The sequence below is a fragment of the Bubalus bubalis genome, chromosome 7 (genome assembly GCF_019923935.1).
Source record: "Bubalus bubalis isolate 160015118507 breed Murrah chromosome 7, NDDB_SH_1, whole genome shotgun sequence".
NCBI classification, from domain to species: Eukaryota; Metazoa; Chordata; class Mammalia; order Artiodactyla; family Bovidae; genus Bubalus; species Bubalus bubalis.
Window position 1 is genome coordinate 32,416,668 of NC_059163.1, and position 15,631 is coordinate 32,432,298.

At 37.3% G+C, this 15,631-nt stretch overlaps 1 long non-coding RNA gene across 2 annotated transcripts; it reads left to right on the forward strand.

The window, feature by feature from the left end:
• The first annotated feature begins 1,128 nt into the window (after positions 1–1,128).
• On the forward strand, positions 1,129–13,793 carry LOC102399942. 2 transcript variants are annotated; one of them, XR_003110587.3, is made up of 5 exons: positions 1,129–1,857; positions 6,347–6,492; positions 10,506–10,592; positions 11,655–11,719; positions 12,509–13,793. It is a non-coding gene; the product is annotated as an uncharacterized LOC102399942 (long non-coding RNA). The 2 variants fall into 2 exon arrangements; XR_003110586.3 differs by lacking the exon at positions 1,129–1,857 and having other exon boundaries at positions 2,111–6,492.
• Positions 13,794–15,631: the final 1,838 nt, after the last annotated feature.

Below are 15,631 nucleotides of genomic sequence, written 5' to 3' on the forward strand. Positions count from 1 at the left end.
GACTGAAAATCTTAATCAAGTCAAATTTAGGATTATAACCCAGAAGATAGTCTTTCAGAAAGCACTGAGGAAATTTCTGCCCATTAGAAGTAAAAAACATATTTGTATAGGTTTTTGATATAAAGGGTTATACATCAGAGTAATATTGACAGTTTACATAGGCCAACTGGAGCAGGCAATGGCACCCCACTCCAGCACTCTTGCCTGGAAAATCCCATGGATGGAGGAGCCTGGTAGGCTGCAGTCCATGGGGTCGCTAAGACTCAGGCACAACTGAGCAACTTCACTTTCACTTTTCACTTTCGTGCATTGGAGAAGGAAATGGCAACCCACTCCAGTGTTCTTGCCTGGAGAATCCCAGGGACAGGGAGCCTGGTGGGCTGCCATCTATGGGGTCGCACAGAGTCAGACAAGACTGAAGCGACTTAGCAGCAGCCGCAGCACATAGGCTAATAAGGCAAGTGGTGTGTCACTGTGACCTTTTACAGATTAAGGAAGGAGTATTATCTCCTGAGGTGTTAACTTTCTGGCAGCAGGAGGAAGTTTTTTGTTTCATTTTTTTTGTGAGTAGGCATTTCTGTATCTTCTAAGGGGATCTAGTTAATGCATAATTCAGATAAACTGAAGGAGGGAATGGAGTATTATCACAAATGACAGAGGAAATTTTGTATTAAATTTTTCTTGTCCTGCCTTAAAATCATTTTCCTTTATCACAGATATATGATATAATTATTTTATATGTGTGCTATTGTGAAAGAAGGCTTCCCAGCTGGCTCAGTGATAAAGAATTAGCCTGCAATGGAAAAGACATGGGTTCAGTCCCTGGGTTGGGAAAGTCCCCTGGAGAAGGAAATGACAACCCACTGCAGTATTCTTGCCTGGGAAATCCCATGGACAGAGGAGATTGACAGGCTACAGTCCAAGGGATCACAAAAGGGCTGGACACAACTTAGCAGCTAAACTACAACACTCACTTCAATATTCTTACCTGGAGAATCACATGGACAGAGGAGCCTGGCAGGCTATAGTCCATGGGTTGTACAGAGTTGGACGTGACTGAAGTGGCTTAGGATGCAAACAACAACATTGTGAAATGAATACCACAAGAAGTCTAGTTAACACTCATTGCACAAAGTTACAATCGACACATTTTTGCCAATGAAAAGTAAGTTTATTCCTGTGGCATAAAAATCTTGGAAAACATTTTCTGCATCCTGCTGGTTGTGGAAGCATTTTTCCTGCAAAAAGTCATGGAGATGCTTGAAGAAATGGTAGTCAATTGGCAAGAGGTCAGATGAATATGCCAAACGAGGCAAAACCTTGTAGCCCAACTGGTTCAACTTTTAAAGCATTGGCTGTGCAACATGTGGTTAGGCATTGTTGTGAAGAAAAATCGGGCCCTTTCTGTTGACCAATGCTGGCTGCAAGTGTTGCAGTTTTCAGTGCCTCTCATTGATTTTCTGAGCATACTTCTCAGATATAATGGTTTCACCAGGATTCAGAAAGCTGTAGTGGATCAGATGGGCAGCAGACCACCAAACAGTGACCAGGACCCATTTTTGGTGCAAGTTTGGCTTTGGAAACTGCCTTGGAGCTTCTTCTCAGTCCAGCCCCTGAGCTGGTCATTGCTGGTTATTGTATAAAGTTCACTTTTTGTTGCATGTCACAATTTGATACAGAAATGGTTCTTTTTTGCTGCATAGAATAAAAGAAGACATTTTAAAATGATTTTTTTGACTTGCAGTCAGCTCACAAGGCACCCACTTATTGAATTTTTTAACCTTTCCAATTTGCTTCAAATGCAGAACAACTGTAGAATGGTCGACGCAGAATTCTTAGGCAACTTCTTGTGTAGTGGTAAGACGATCAGCTTCATGGTCCTCTCTGTTGGTCATTATCAACTTCTGAAGATCAGTTACTGTGCTGCTCATCTTCAAGGCTCTAGCCTCCTTTGCAAAACTTCTTGAACCTCCTCTACACTGTACGTTCATTAGTAGCTCCTGGGCCAAATGCATTGTTGATGTTGTGAGTTGTCTCCACTGCTTTATGAGCTATTTTGAACTCAAATAAGAAAATCACTAGAATTTGCTTTTTGTCTAACATTATTTCCATTGTCTAAAATATACATAAAATAAATAGCAGTAATAATTCATTAGCACAAAATAAAGTAAGAAATACATATTAAAAGGATGTATATCATAACCACATTTATTTAAGAATGTATTCCAATATCAAACGGCAAAGATTAACAATGCAAGACTGAAATTATTTTTCCACCAACCTAATATCTCACTGTGGTTTTAATTTGCATTTCCCTGATTAGCAATGGTGAACATCTTTTTATGTACTTGTTAGCCAATTGAATATCTTCTTTGGAAAAAAATTCTATATTCAGATCCTTTGCTAATTTTATAAAATTTATTTTTTGTACTGAATTGTATTTGAGTTCCTTAGACATTTTGGATCATAACCCTGAATCAGATATAAGGTTTACAAGTATTATCTCTCATCTATGAGTCACCTTCTCATTTTGTGGATCATTTCTTTTTCTATGCATAGTCTTTTTTGTTTGAATTAGTCCCCCTTGTTTATTTTTTAATTTTGTTGCTTATGCTTATGGTGTTAATTTTAAAAAATCATTGCCAGGATCTGTATTAAGAAAATTTCTACCATGTTTTCTTCTAGGAAATTTCTGGTTTCAGGTCATACATCAAAGTCTTTAATCCATTCCCAGTTAATTTTTGTAGTGAAATAAGATTGGGGTCTATTTTTATTCTTTTGCATGAGAATATTCATTTCTTCAGGAAGATTTAAAAGACTATCTTTTTCCATTGAGTATTTTTGGCTCCATTGTGAAATATTAGTTGACCATATATACATGAGTTTATTTCTGGGATTCTGATTGTGTTCTGTTGGTTCATGTGTCTGTTTTTATACCTGTATCATATGACCTTGATTAGTGTAGTTTTATACTATTACTTGAAATCAGAAAGTGTGATGCCTGTGGGTTATTCTTTTTTCTCAGGAATTCTTTGTCTATTGGGGTCTTTTTCAATTTTATATGAATTTCAACATTGTTTTATTTATTGATTTTTTGACAAAAGTATCTATAATAATATACCATTACTAAAAAAAAAACAAAAAACAAAAAACACCTCATTTCTCAAAAATTAAAATTTTCCTTGATAGTTGCAACATCTTGTTTTATAGCCATTTCCTTTTTCCATTTTTTGAGTATCTGTTCTAAATTTCCTGTAAGGAATTATTTCTTCAACAACTCACAAACAACATGAAAGCTTTTAATGAAGTATGCTGCCAAGAAATATGAAATAAGTTCAAAAGGCATATGACCTGATCAAGGTTGACTTGTTGCATTGAGACATTTTCCTGAAATTTTGTGACAGAAATAGGTGCTGTTTCTCTAGTCTTTACCCTAAAAAATGTGGGGGGAAACTGCTGCATACATTGCTCACTCATGTTTAGAGTCCAAGATACAAGAGGCAAAACTGAAAACAGATAACTTAAAATCTCATCCTAGTGACATTTTCTGAGCCATGGACCAACCAGTGACTGATCTATACCTGGATCTAAGTTCTTTACTTCTGGTTCCAGCAGTTTGGTACTCAGTTTTGGAGCCTCTTTTATAGTGAAGCATTAATAATGAGATAAGATTCTGATTCTCTCCTAGCTCTTTCTCTCTATTCTCCCCTAAAATATTCTTTGAGAAATATATCATTAATGTGAGAAAGAAGAATGAAGTCTTGTAAAATAGAAGAAAAACATTTATTTTACTCTCATAAATTTAAAAATGCTATTAGATATAGATTGGCATTTAGGATCAGTTTAGAATCTTCATTATATAATGTATTCTAAGTATATCTTTCAAATTTAAAGATATAAATTATAATTTATATAATATTAAAATATGTGCCAATATGTTCTAATAATTGAGGAAGAAACAAGTAAGATGACATCTGGTTCAAAAAATATTTTGAGGAACTATAAACATCTTGGAGAAAAAAGAGTGCAAAGATAATATTATTAGGGTATATACAAAAATAGTCAATGTCTAATAGGGCAATAAATCATAATTTAAGGGATTTTTTTTCTACCAGACAGAAATATGCAAGTTAACATTTTAACTTCACAGTGTCTAAACACAAAAATCTGCATGAAATCAATAATAAATACAAAATAAAACATGGGTGCACTTTTCTATAGATGTAAAATATCTTTCAATCATTCATTCTTCAACAAATGCCCCAGCATAGTATCAAAAGTGGTATGTGCTTTTGGAAATGGGGGAAATGTGTTTCCAAATTTGAAATATTTTCTCACAATTTCTTTATCCAGATCAATTATATCAATAATTGATATAGTTTTTAGTTTTCCTACTATACTGTCTTCATTTCAATAAGATGCTTGAAGCACAGTGGATTACTAAGGAGTAGAGATTTAACAAAAAAAAAAGTATCTTGATATGAAATAAAGCAAATCAATGACATGATCCCACAATTCTACTCCTAGGTCTATAACCAAGAAAAATGAACCCATTTTCCCACACGAAACACATACATGAATGCTCATAGCTGCCTTATTCTTAGTAGCCAAATAAGAAAACAACTCAAATCTTTATCAACTGATGCTGCTGCTGCTGCTGCTGCTGCTGCTAAGTCCCGTCAGTCGTGTCCGACTCTGTGCGACCCCATAGACGGCAGCCCACCAGGCTCCCCCGTCCCTGGGATTCTCCAGGCAAGAACACTGGAGTGGGTTGCCATTTCCTTCTCCAATCAACTGATGAGTGGATGAAAAAAAATGCACAATATCCTTGCAAAAATAGTATTCAGGAACAAAAAGTAATGAAATATTGATACATCTGGCCACACTATGGACCTTGAAAATGTTATGCTAAGTGAAAGCAGCACAAAAGATCATAGTGTATGCTTTCATTTATATTAAGTGAAACAAGGTTTTTCTGAAATAGGAAAAGAGAGAGAAAGTAGAATAGTGGTTGTCAGGGGCTGGGAAGAGGAAGAAATGGGGAATGGCCATCAATGAATACAGGATTTCTTTGGGGAGTAATGAAATTTTCTAAAATGTAATGCTGGTGATGGTTTCATGGTGTTATAAATATACAAAAAGCTATAGAGCTGTTTAGATAAAAGGAATAATTGCATGATATTTAAATTATATCCTAATAAAACCCTCATAGGCTTAAGGGCATGGGAGTAAAACATTTCACAAAGAGAATAAATTATACCCTTGGCTGACACCAGTAAGGCTCCAAAATGCAATATATACTGAGTCTGAAATTGGATTTTGAATTTTGACATTACCAGAATCAAATCACTAAACTACAGAGTTTTGCTTATGATCTCTTATGTATATAGATTTTCTTGACAGATCAAAATTCTCATATTTTCTAATTAAAACTTTAGCACACTTGGAACACCAAGGAAAATATTCAAAAAACCTTATGGTGAGAAACCAGAGAGCTACGGTTTCCTCCTCTCAGTGACACAGAATGCATATTTCAAAAAGACCAACTCTGAGTAAGGTTCCTTACACCACAGTAGTTATACAGAATTCAGAAATGAAGCTCAGGCTCCAAACTAAGGAAAGTGATTTAATTCAGAGTCACTTACTTGCATTCTTGTTCTGTGAATATTCACTTGCTTTCCACTTTGTTTGGAAGAGAACCCTTCTGTACTGTTTGTCAGCAAATATGTCAAAAGAGCAAATATTTAGCCACCAGATTATGATGCAATGCTCTATTTTCACAAAAGGGGACAAAGCCTTAGGAAACAGAAACTTTCATTTTGTATAAAATAAATCATTTTAAAATTTTTATTGTAAGATTTCCTTTCTGGATAGGATGTAATTAGTTGTGGCAGCACACTCCCAAACACCAGGAAAGAAAAATAAAAGAGTCAATTACAAAAGTCATTATTAAAGTTTTCAGAAGCTTTTGGAGTGATGAGGATCAGATAAATTGGAATTCCAGAAGAGAAGGAGACTCTAGCATAGCGGGCTGAGGATCACTGATTGAGTTTCTTGTTCATTGCTAGAAGCACGTGCTGATTCTGAGCATGGAGTGGGGCTTGGGTTTAGCTCAAATAGAGAGAAAGCAGCGGCTTTTGGTTTGTTCCATGCTTAAATCAGTGTTTGTTTCTTCATACTCTCAGTGTTGTGCACTCTTGGTGGGGGAAGAACTATTGATTTTTCATGAGTTGCCTAAAACTAATATTGGTTCTTTAAAGACTTTACTCAGAAAATTTGATGGCAATACATGTATCACTTATCATATCAGATTCTTTTCCCTCTATCATCTTTCATTTTTGTTCAGGAAAACCTACCACATTATGTGAGATTATGGGAAAAAGCTGAAAAGTGGTTGATTTGAACAGAATTTTGAATTTCCATACCCTTACTTAACTTAACATTGAATTTGTTGGAGGACTGCAATACAAGTCTGCAAAGCCCCTGCCTAAGGTAATTAACCATGCTTCTTTTTACTTCTCTGAGTATTTACCTCCTGGAATGATTTCCAGCTTATTATTTTAGTATGTGACACTCAAACTGAAAAACTGGGCACAGGAATTAATGGGAATTATCCACCTTAGATTGTTATGCTACCAGAAGTATTTAATACATTATTGTGGTAATCATTCGTGATGCTCAACAAATATGCCAGATATTTGACAACAATAATGCCCTTAGTCCTTGAGTTTAGCACAATTGTCCAAAACTCTCTGACCAATGTAAATGAGCTGAAGTGGTATGTATCACTTCCAGGTCCAACACATAATTGTTAGGTCCAGATACTCCAGGGGCTTCCCCGGTGGCTCAGCGGTAAAGAATCTGCCAACAATGCAGGTGCTACAGGAGACTTGGGTTCGATTCCTGGGTCGGGAAGATCTCCTGGAGGAGGGTATGGCAACCCACTCCAGTGTTCTTGCCTGGAGAATCCCATGGCAGGCTACAGTCCATAGGGTCGCAAAGAATCAGACATGACTGAAGCGACTTAGCTCGCCACATACTCCAGAGTTCTCTTTTCCTTTGTGATGTCAACAGGATGTGTCCCAACGCTGCTACTCTGTCGACCTGTTGTTGTTCAGTTGCTAAGTCCTGTCAATCTCTTTGCAACCCTGTGGAATGCACCATGCCAAGCTCCTCAAACTATTTCCCAGGGTTTGCTCGAGTTGCTGTCCATTGAGTTGATGATGCTATTTACCAACTCATCCTCTTAGAGCCCCTGCTCCTCCAACCTTTCCAAGCATCAGGCTCTTTTCCAATGAATCAGCTCTTTCCATCAGGTGGCCAATGTATTGGGGCTTTAGCTTCACCATCACTCCTTCCAATGAACTTTCAGGATTGATTTCCTTTAGGATTGACTGGTTTGATCTCCTTGCAGTCCAAGAGACTCTCAAGTCTTCTGCAACATGACAGTCCAAAAGCATCAGTGCTTCAGTGATCATTCTTATTTGAAGTTCCCTCATAGCTCAGTTGGTAAAGAATCTGCCTGCAATGCAGGAGACCCAGGTTTGATTCCTGGGTCAGGAAGTCCCATGGAGAAGGAAATGGCAACCCACTCCAGTATTCTTGCCTGGAGAATCTCATGGACAGAGGAGCCTGGCAGGCTACAGTCCATGGGGTTGCAAAAATTGGACACAACTTAGCGACTAAACTATCCTTCTTTATGGTCTGACTCTTATATTCATGTATATCTAGTGGAAAAACAATAGCTTTATGTATAAGGACCTTTGTCAGCAAAGTGATGTCTTTGGTTTTTAATACGCTGTCTAGGTTTATCATAGTTTTCCTTCCAGTGAGCACACATCTTTTAATTTCTTGGCTGCAGTCACCATCCTCAGTGATTTTTGGAGCCCAAGAAAATAAAGTCTGTCACTGCTTCTATTTTTCCCCCCTTTTTATTTGCCATAAAGTGTTGGGACTGGATGCCATGATCTTAGTTGTTTGAATGTTGAGTTTCAAACTACCATTTCCATCTTTAGTTCATCTTCACTTTCTTCAATTAGAGTGGCTGCTATTATTGTTCAGTCACTAAGTCATGTCTGATTCTTTGCAACCCCATAGACTGCAGCATGCCAGGCTCCTCTGTTCTCCACTATCTTCCAGAGTTTCCTCAGATTCATGTCCATTGAGTCAGTGATGCTATCTAACCAACTCATTCTTTGCTTCCCTTTCTCCTTTAGCTTTCAATCTTTCCCAGCATCAGAGTCTTTCCCAGTGAGTTGGCTCTTCCCATCAGGTGCTAAAGTATTGGGGCTTCATCTTCGTATCTGAGATTGTTGGTATTTCTCCCAACAATCTTGATTCCAGTTTGTGATTCATTCAGGCTGGCATTTCACATAATGTACTCTGTATAGAAGTTAAATATACAGGTGACAATAAGCAGCCTTGTCATGCTCATTTACCAATTTGGAACCAGTCAGTTGTTCCATAACTGTTTCTAACTGTTGCTTCTTGACCTTCATACAGGTTTCTCAGGAGATGGATAAGGTGGTATGTTATTCCCATTTCTTTAAGAATTTTCCACATTTTGTTGTCATCCACACAGTTAAAGGTTTTAACATAGTCGATGAAGCAAGAGTAGTTTTTCTGGAACTCCCTGGCTATCTCTAGAATCCAAGGAATGTTGGCAATTTGATCTCTGGTTCCTCTGCCTCTTCAAAAGCCAACTGGTACAACTGGAGGTTCTCAGTTCACTTATTGCTGAAGCCTCGCTTGAAGGACTTTGAGCATAACCTTGCTAGCATGAAAGAATACAATTGTAAGCTCTGTAGTAATTATATGGCTACTTTGTTTCTAACTGTGTAGCTCACACAAAGATAAAAGATAAAAGCATAAACAATGTAGACTCAATTGAAACTTAGACAACAGAAAAAATGTAAGTACCTCATATGTATGCCTTTGTACTGACTGTGACTAGACTGAAAAATGAAAGATAATCTTATTAGCATCCAAAGACTAATACAAAGTGCAGCACCAGAACTATTTAACTTAAAGTAGAAATCAAAAGTTCTTCATTCGGAGCATTGTGGAGAGAGTGTCAGAATGGAATAATGTGTACTGAATATACTCATTGGCTCTACAAAAAACAAGCTTATCTTAGAAATTTGCCTCTGCCAATTACTGCTCTGTAGCCTTGGACAAATTACTCAACTTTTCTGAGATAGCTTTCTCGTCTGCAAATATATACATATCTCTGAAGATTATAATATATCTAACTTAAATGATAGCATATTAAAAAGCAGAGACATGACTTTGCCAACAAAGGTCCATCTAGTCAAGGCTATGGTTTTTCCTGTGGTCATGTATGGATGTGAGAGTTGGACTGTTAAGAAAGCTGAGTGCTGAAGAATTGATGCTTTTGAACTGTGGTGTTGGAGAAGACTCGTGAGAGTCCCTTGGACTGCAAGGAGATCCAACCAGTCCATTCTGAAGGAGATCAGCCCTGGGCTTTCTTTGGAAGGAATGATGCTAAAGCTGAAACTCCAGTACTTTGGCCACTTCATGCGAAGAGTTGACTCATTGGCAAAGACTCTGATGCTGGGAGGGATTGGGGGCAGGAGGAGAAGGGGACGACAGAGGATGAGATGGCTGGATGGCATCACCGACTCAATGGACGTGAGTTTGAGTGAACTCTGGGAGATGGTCATGGACAGGGAGGCCTGGCGTGCTGCGATTCATGGGGTTGCAAAGAGTCGGACATGACTGAGCGGCTGAACTGAACTGAACCCTAAAATCCTCAAATTAATTAACTTTTGAAAAATGTGTCCAAATTTAAAGGTTTCTTTCAATTTACAGTTACAAAATATTGGCTATATTCCCTGTGTTGAACAATAGATCTTTGAGTCTGTCTTTTACACAACAGTTTGTACCTCCCACTTCCCCTTACTCATATATCACTCCTACCCCCTATCTTGCTGACAATCACTAGTTCTCAGTATCTGTGAGTCTGAGTGAAAAATCAATTATTTCAACAGATTTATGTCAAACTAAGGGATTGAATAAATAAGCAAAAGTCTCCCAAAAAGGAAAAATCCTAGAGAGATAATATAACTGGTAAATTCTATTAAACTATTAAAAACTTAAATAATCAAACTAATCCTTTTCAAATCTTTAAAAAAATTTGAGAGAAACGTTTACTAAATAATTTCATGAGATCAGATTCACCCTGATATAAAGGCCAGATAAAGGTACAGATCTCACTCTTGTACAGATTGCCTTTTTATTCTTTATCTCCTAAATGAGAATTAATCTGATGATGACAGCCTAATGATTAAGATTTTTGCAAGCACTTGAAAATATCTCTATAAGGTCAATATTTAAAAACATTCATTGCTTACATAGGGCCTCAGTTTGCTTGTGTATTACTTGGAGTTATTGAACCAAATTAATTCTAGGTTAGCTGGCTTCCTCTGATAGGATGTGAAAAACCTAAAAATCTTCTAATAGTGTAAAGACATTTGTCTTAACAGGTTCTGTGGAGATACACAGGAAAGAAACCAGAAATTTAGGAGCCAATACCCAGCTATATGAATGGATTCTACAGAATGATCTTCTTGGTAAGACCAAAGAAAAGAATACTAAATAGAACTGAATGAGGGATAATGTGAATAATTACTTAATAACAAATAAATTCAACAAATTTGCATTCAAAATAAGCAAAAAAAATTTTTTTTGTCTCCTTCACATTTCTTCTAGAGAAAAAAATATTCATGATACTTGCTAAGACTGTAAGGCACAGTTTATTCAAGACCATCATGATAAATGTAGTTACTACTATAGTAAGTTGGAGAGATTGGATTCAACTGAGTACAAAAAGGAAAAGTGGTCAAAGTGCAGAGTAGGGAGTCACTGGATAGAAAATTACTAAGAGGAAACATCAGAGATATGGGTTATTCAGCTGCTCAGTCATGTCTGACTCTTTGTGAGCACATGGACTGCAGCATGCCAGGCTTCCTTGACCATGATGTCTGTCATCATCTCTTGGAGTTTGCTCAAAGTTTGCTCCCTTCCCTGGTGGTTTATATGGTAAAGAACCTGCCTGTAATGTAGGAGCAAATTCAAAGCCCCAGTGGGTGGAAATCTTTGGGTTCAATCCTTGGGTTGGGAAGATCCCCTGGAGAAGGGAATGGCAACACACTCCAGTTCTTGCCTGGAGAATTCCATGGACACAGGAGCTTGATGGGGCTACAGTCCAAGGGGTTGCAAAGAGTTGTACTGATTGACTGAACGACTGATACAGAGAAGGGGACTCTGGCAAAAACCAACCTAATCAGATGAATGCTTAATGCAGGCCAGGGTGGAGGATGGTGAAGGATGAATCAACAGTGGAAAAGGTGATCAAATATCAAGGTTGGAGGAGTCTAGCTAAACTGACTCAGTAGGATGTTTGCTAAAATTGAGTAATGCAGGGATTAACAATCAAGCTTCCAAATCAGGACCTGGTTGAGAAGAGAGTTCAGAAGAGCCTGACTAGACTTTGGTCAAGGACAGAATCTTTATCAAGCTTTAACATAAATATGAAATTTATAATTTTCCCATTTATGATGCAAACTCTCCTACTTCAGCATCAGGGTAAATGAAAATATGTTTAAATCAAGTTCTCATTAACTTTTGTACAGAATACTGCAGCACTCTTTTGACTGTCTGTATTCATTCTCTCCCACCTCTCTGCACTCACCCCACAGTAAGTATCTGGAAAAAAAAAATCTGAAATACCATTTTATCATCTATCATATTATAAATGCTTCCAGATTCCTATGGACTTCCCTGGTGGCTCAGTTGATAAAGGATCTACTTACAATGTGGGAGACTGGGTTCAGTCCCTGGGTGGGGAAGATTCCCTGAAGGAGGGCATGGCTACCCACTCCAGTATTCTGCCCTGGAGAATTCCATGGATTGTATAGTCCATGGGGTCACAGAGTCGGACATGACTGAGTGACCAGATTGCTATAAATTCAAATACAAAATCCTGTTTTCTTAAACATACATTTCATGAACTTGCAACTAGTTGATTTTTCTAGCCTGTGATGCCAGCATTCTCTCATTGAAACCCTGCATATCTCACCTTCAATTTCCCATTCACACAAGCATTTGTTTACTTAAATTCCTCCATTCCTGTTTATTAAAGTATCCTCACCCCAACAACCTGTCCAGTGGCAAGTACTCTTCACATTTAACTCCACACAAAACTTTCAGAGGTTTGTGGAATTACTTAACTGCTGGAATTACTAATTGATGCTTAGCCAATCAATTACTGCCTTCTTTGGAGCTTGTAGGAATTTATATATGGCCTCATGGCACAGAGTTATATAAAAGATGTTACCTAATTGAATTAATGATTTATACAGGTGCCATGATTTTCTTTTTGTGGAACTATTACCATTTAAACATGTGTGTGTGTATGTGTGTGTGTGTATGTATATATATATATATATATATATATATATATATTTTTTTTTTTTTTTCTTTTTAGGCCATCCCAAAACCAGAGCTTTTATCACTCACTGTGGAACCAATGGGATCTATGAAGCTGTTTACCATGGGTCCCTATGGTGGGAATTCCCTTGTTGAGTGATCAGCTTGATAATGTTTCTTGAGTAAAAGCCAAAGGGACAGCTGTTGAATTAGACTTGCATAGAATGATGAGTTCTGATCTGCTTAATGCTTTGAATGAAGTTATTAACAACCTTATGTGAGTATAGGATGTATGCTTTTCTGAGAAGCATCAGTATTTTAAAAGGAGTAATTCATTTCATTCAGTTAAATTTAGTACTTTTACATAATCTCCAGGACATGGCTAAAATCAAATGGAATTGTCTGGTATGTCTCAACTTCTATGAAAGCATTTAGATTCACTACTGTTACTGGATATTAGATTCCAACCTCAAAGAAATTTATTGAAAGAAACTTAGCTATTTTTAAAGGAACATATTTTTTCATTGTTAATATTTATTTTTTAAAAGATATTACCATTGTAAAGAATTTAGGTAATATGACAAAAATATAGAAAAATAAAAATGAAAAAAAGTCACTTAACACACCTCATGTAGTTATAACCAATTACCAGTATAGAAATATTAATTTAGATATTTTTGTGCTAGTTTATAAGTAGAAAATAAAAAGGAAATAATTATAAAAATGGAATAATGCTACTTAATAATTATTTAAAATATTCTATATTGACATATTTAAATTAAAGGAAGAGAAAGTTCATGAAGTAAAATGGAGAGATACAAATGGAAACGTAGACTAACCCAGCCTCATTATTCCGTAAGGTCAATAATTAGTGGCTATCCATGAACAAAAACATCTTTGAGAGATCTAAAGTCCACTTATGATATTTCAGCAACACTGTGGAACAAAAAAAAAAAAAAAAAAGCAAAAAACACAAACAAACCTGAGAATAGTCACACAGTTCAGAATGAAGAAGACAGCTTGCTCATGGCTGCATCATCATATTCTCAAGCCAGCATTGCTTAGCTCCAAGAGAGAACTTCACAGCTAGGAAGAGTTCTTCTAGGAACCTAGCAGGGAAGAGTGAGTTGAATGACCAGCTTTTAAAGCCTTTTGGGGCACATAAATGGAAAAAAAAAGAAAAAAAAACCTAAATATTTATGAAGTCACAAAGAACTGAAATAGCCACAGGAGTCCTGAGAAATAAGAATGAAGCTGGAAGCATGCCACCTCTTATTTTAAACTCTATTACAAAACTATAGAAAATTTTAAAATACGGTATTATCATAAAAAACACATAGATGAATGAATAGGATTACAAACGTTACCTCTAAAATTGAATAATATTTGACAAAAAACCCAAAAACACTTAATAGGAAAATGGTCATCTCTTCTATGAATAGTATTGAGGAAACTCGATAATCATATGGAGGAAAATGAAACTTGGACCTTTATATTACATCAGCAAGGGAACATTTCATGCAAAGATGGGCACAATAAAGGATAGAAATGGTATGGACCTAACAGAAGCAGAAGATATTAAGAAGAGGTGTCAAGAATACACAGAAACAATACAAAAAAGATCTTCATGACCCAGATAACACAATGGTGTGATCACTCACCTAGAGATAGATATTCTGGAATGAGAGGTCAAATGGGCCTCAGAAAACATTACTATGAACAAAATTAGTGGAGGTGAAGGAATTCTGGTTGAGCTATTTCAAATTCTAAAAGATGATGCTGTGAAAGTGCTGCACTCGATATGCCAGCACATTTGGAAAACTCAGCAGTGGCCACAGGACTAGAAAAGGTCAATTTTCATTCCAATTCCAAAGAAAAGCAATGCCAAAGAATATTCAAACTACTGCACAATTGCACTCATCTTACACACTAGCAAACTAATGCTCAAAATTCTCCAAGCCAGGCTCAACACTATGTGAACTATGAAATTACAGGTGTTCAAGCTGGATTTAGAAAAGGTGGAGGAACCAGAGATCAAATTGCCAACATCCACTGGATCATGGAAAAAGCAAGAGAGTTCCAGAAAAACATCTATTTCTGCTTTAATGACTATGCCAAAGCTTTTGACTGTGTGGATCAAAACAGACTATGGAAAACTCTGAAAGAGATGGGAATACCAGACCACCTGACGTGCCTCATGAGAAACCTATATGCAGGTCAGGAACTGGACGTAGAACAGACTGGTTCCAAATAGGAAAAGGAGAACATTAAGGCTGTATATTGTCATCCTGCTTATTTAACTTACATGCAGAGTATATCATGAGAAACACTGGGCTGGAGGAAGCACAAGCTGGAATCAAGATTTCTGGGAGAAATATCAATAACTTCAGATATGCAGATGACACCACCCTTATGGCAGAAAGTGAAGAAGAACTAAAGAGCCTCTTGATGAAAGTGAAAGAGAAGAGTGAAAATGTTGGCTTAAAGCTCCACATTCAGAAAACTAAGATCATGGCATCCGGTCCCATCACTTCATGGCAAATAGATGGGGAAACGGTGGCTGACTTTATTTTTCTGGGCTCCAAAATCACTGCAGATGGTGATTGCAGCCATGAAATTAAAAGATGCTTACTCCTTGGAAGGAAAGTTATGACCAACCTAGGCAGCATATTAAAAAGCAGAGACATTACTTTGCCCACAAAGGTCTGTCTAGTCAAGGCTATGGTTTTTCCAGTGGTCATGTATGGATGTGAGAGTTGGACTATAAAGAATGCTGAGCGCTTAAGAATTGATGCTTTTGAACTGTGGTGTTGGAGAAGGCTCTTGAGAGTCCCTTGGACTGCAAGGAGATCCAACCAGTCCATTCTTAAGGAGATCAGTCCTGGGTGTTCATTGAAAGGACTGATGTTGAAGCTGAAACTCCAATACTTTGGCCACCTGATATGAAGAGCTGACTCATTGGAAAAGACCCTGATGCTGGACAAGATTGAGGGCAGGAGGAGAAGGGGACAACAGAGGATGAAACGGCTGGATGGCATCACCAACTCGATGCACATGAATTTGGGTAAACTCCAGGAGTTGGTGATGGACAGGGAGGCCTGGGGTGCTGCGGTTCATGGGGTCACAAGGGGTCGGATATGACTGAGTGACTGAACTGAACTGAACTGAAGCACGAATGCTC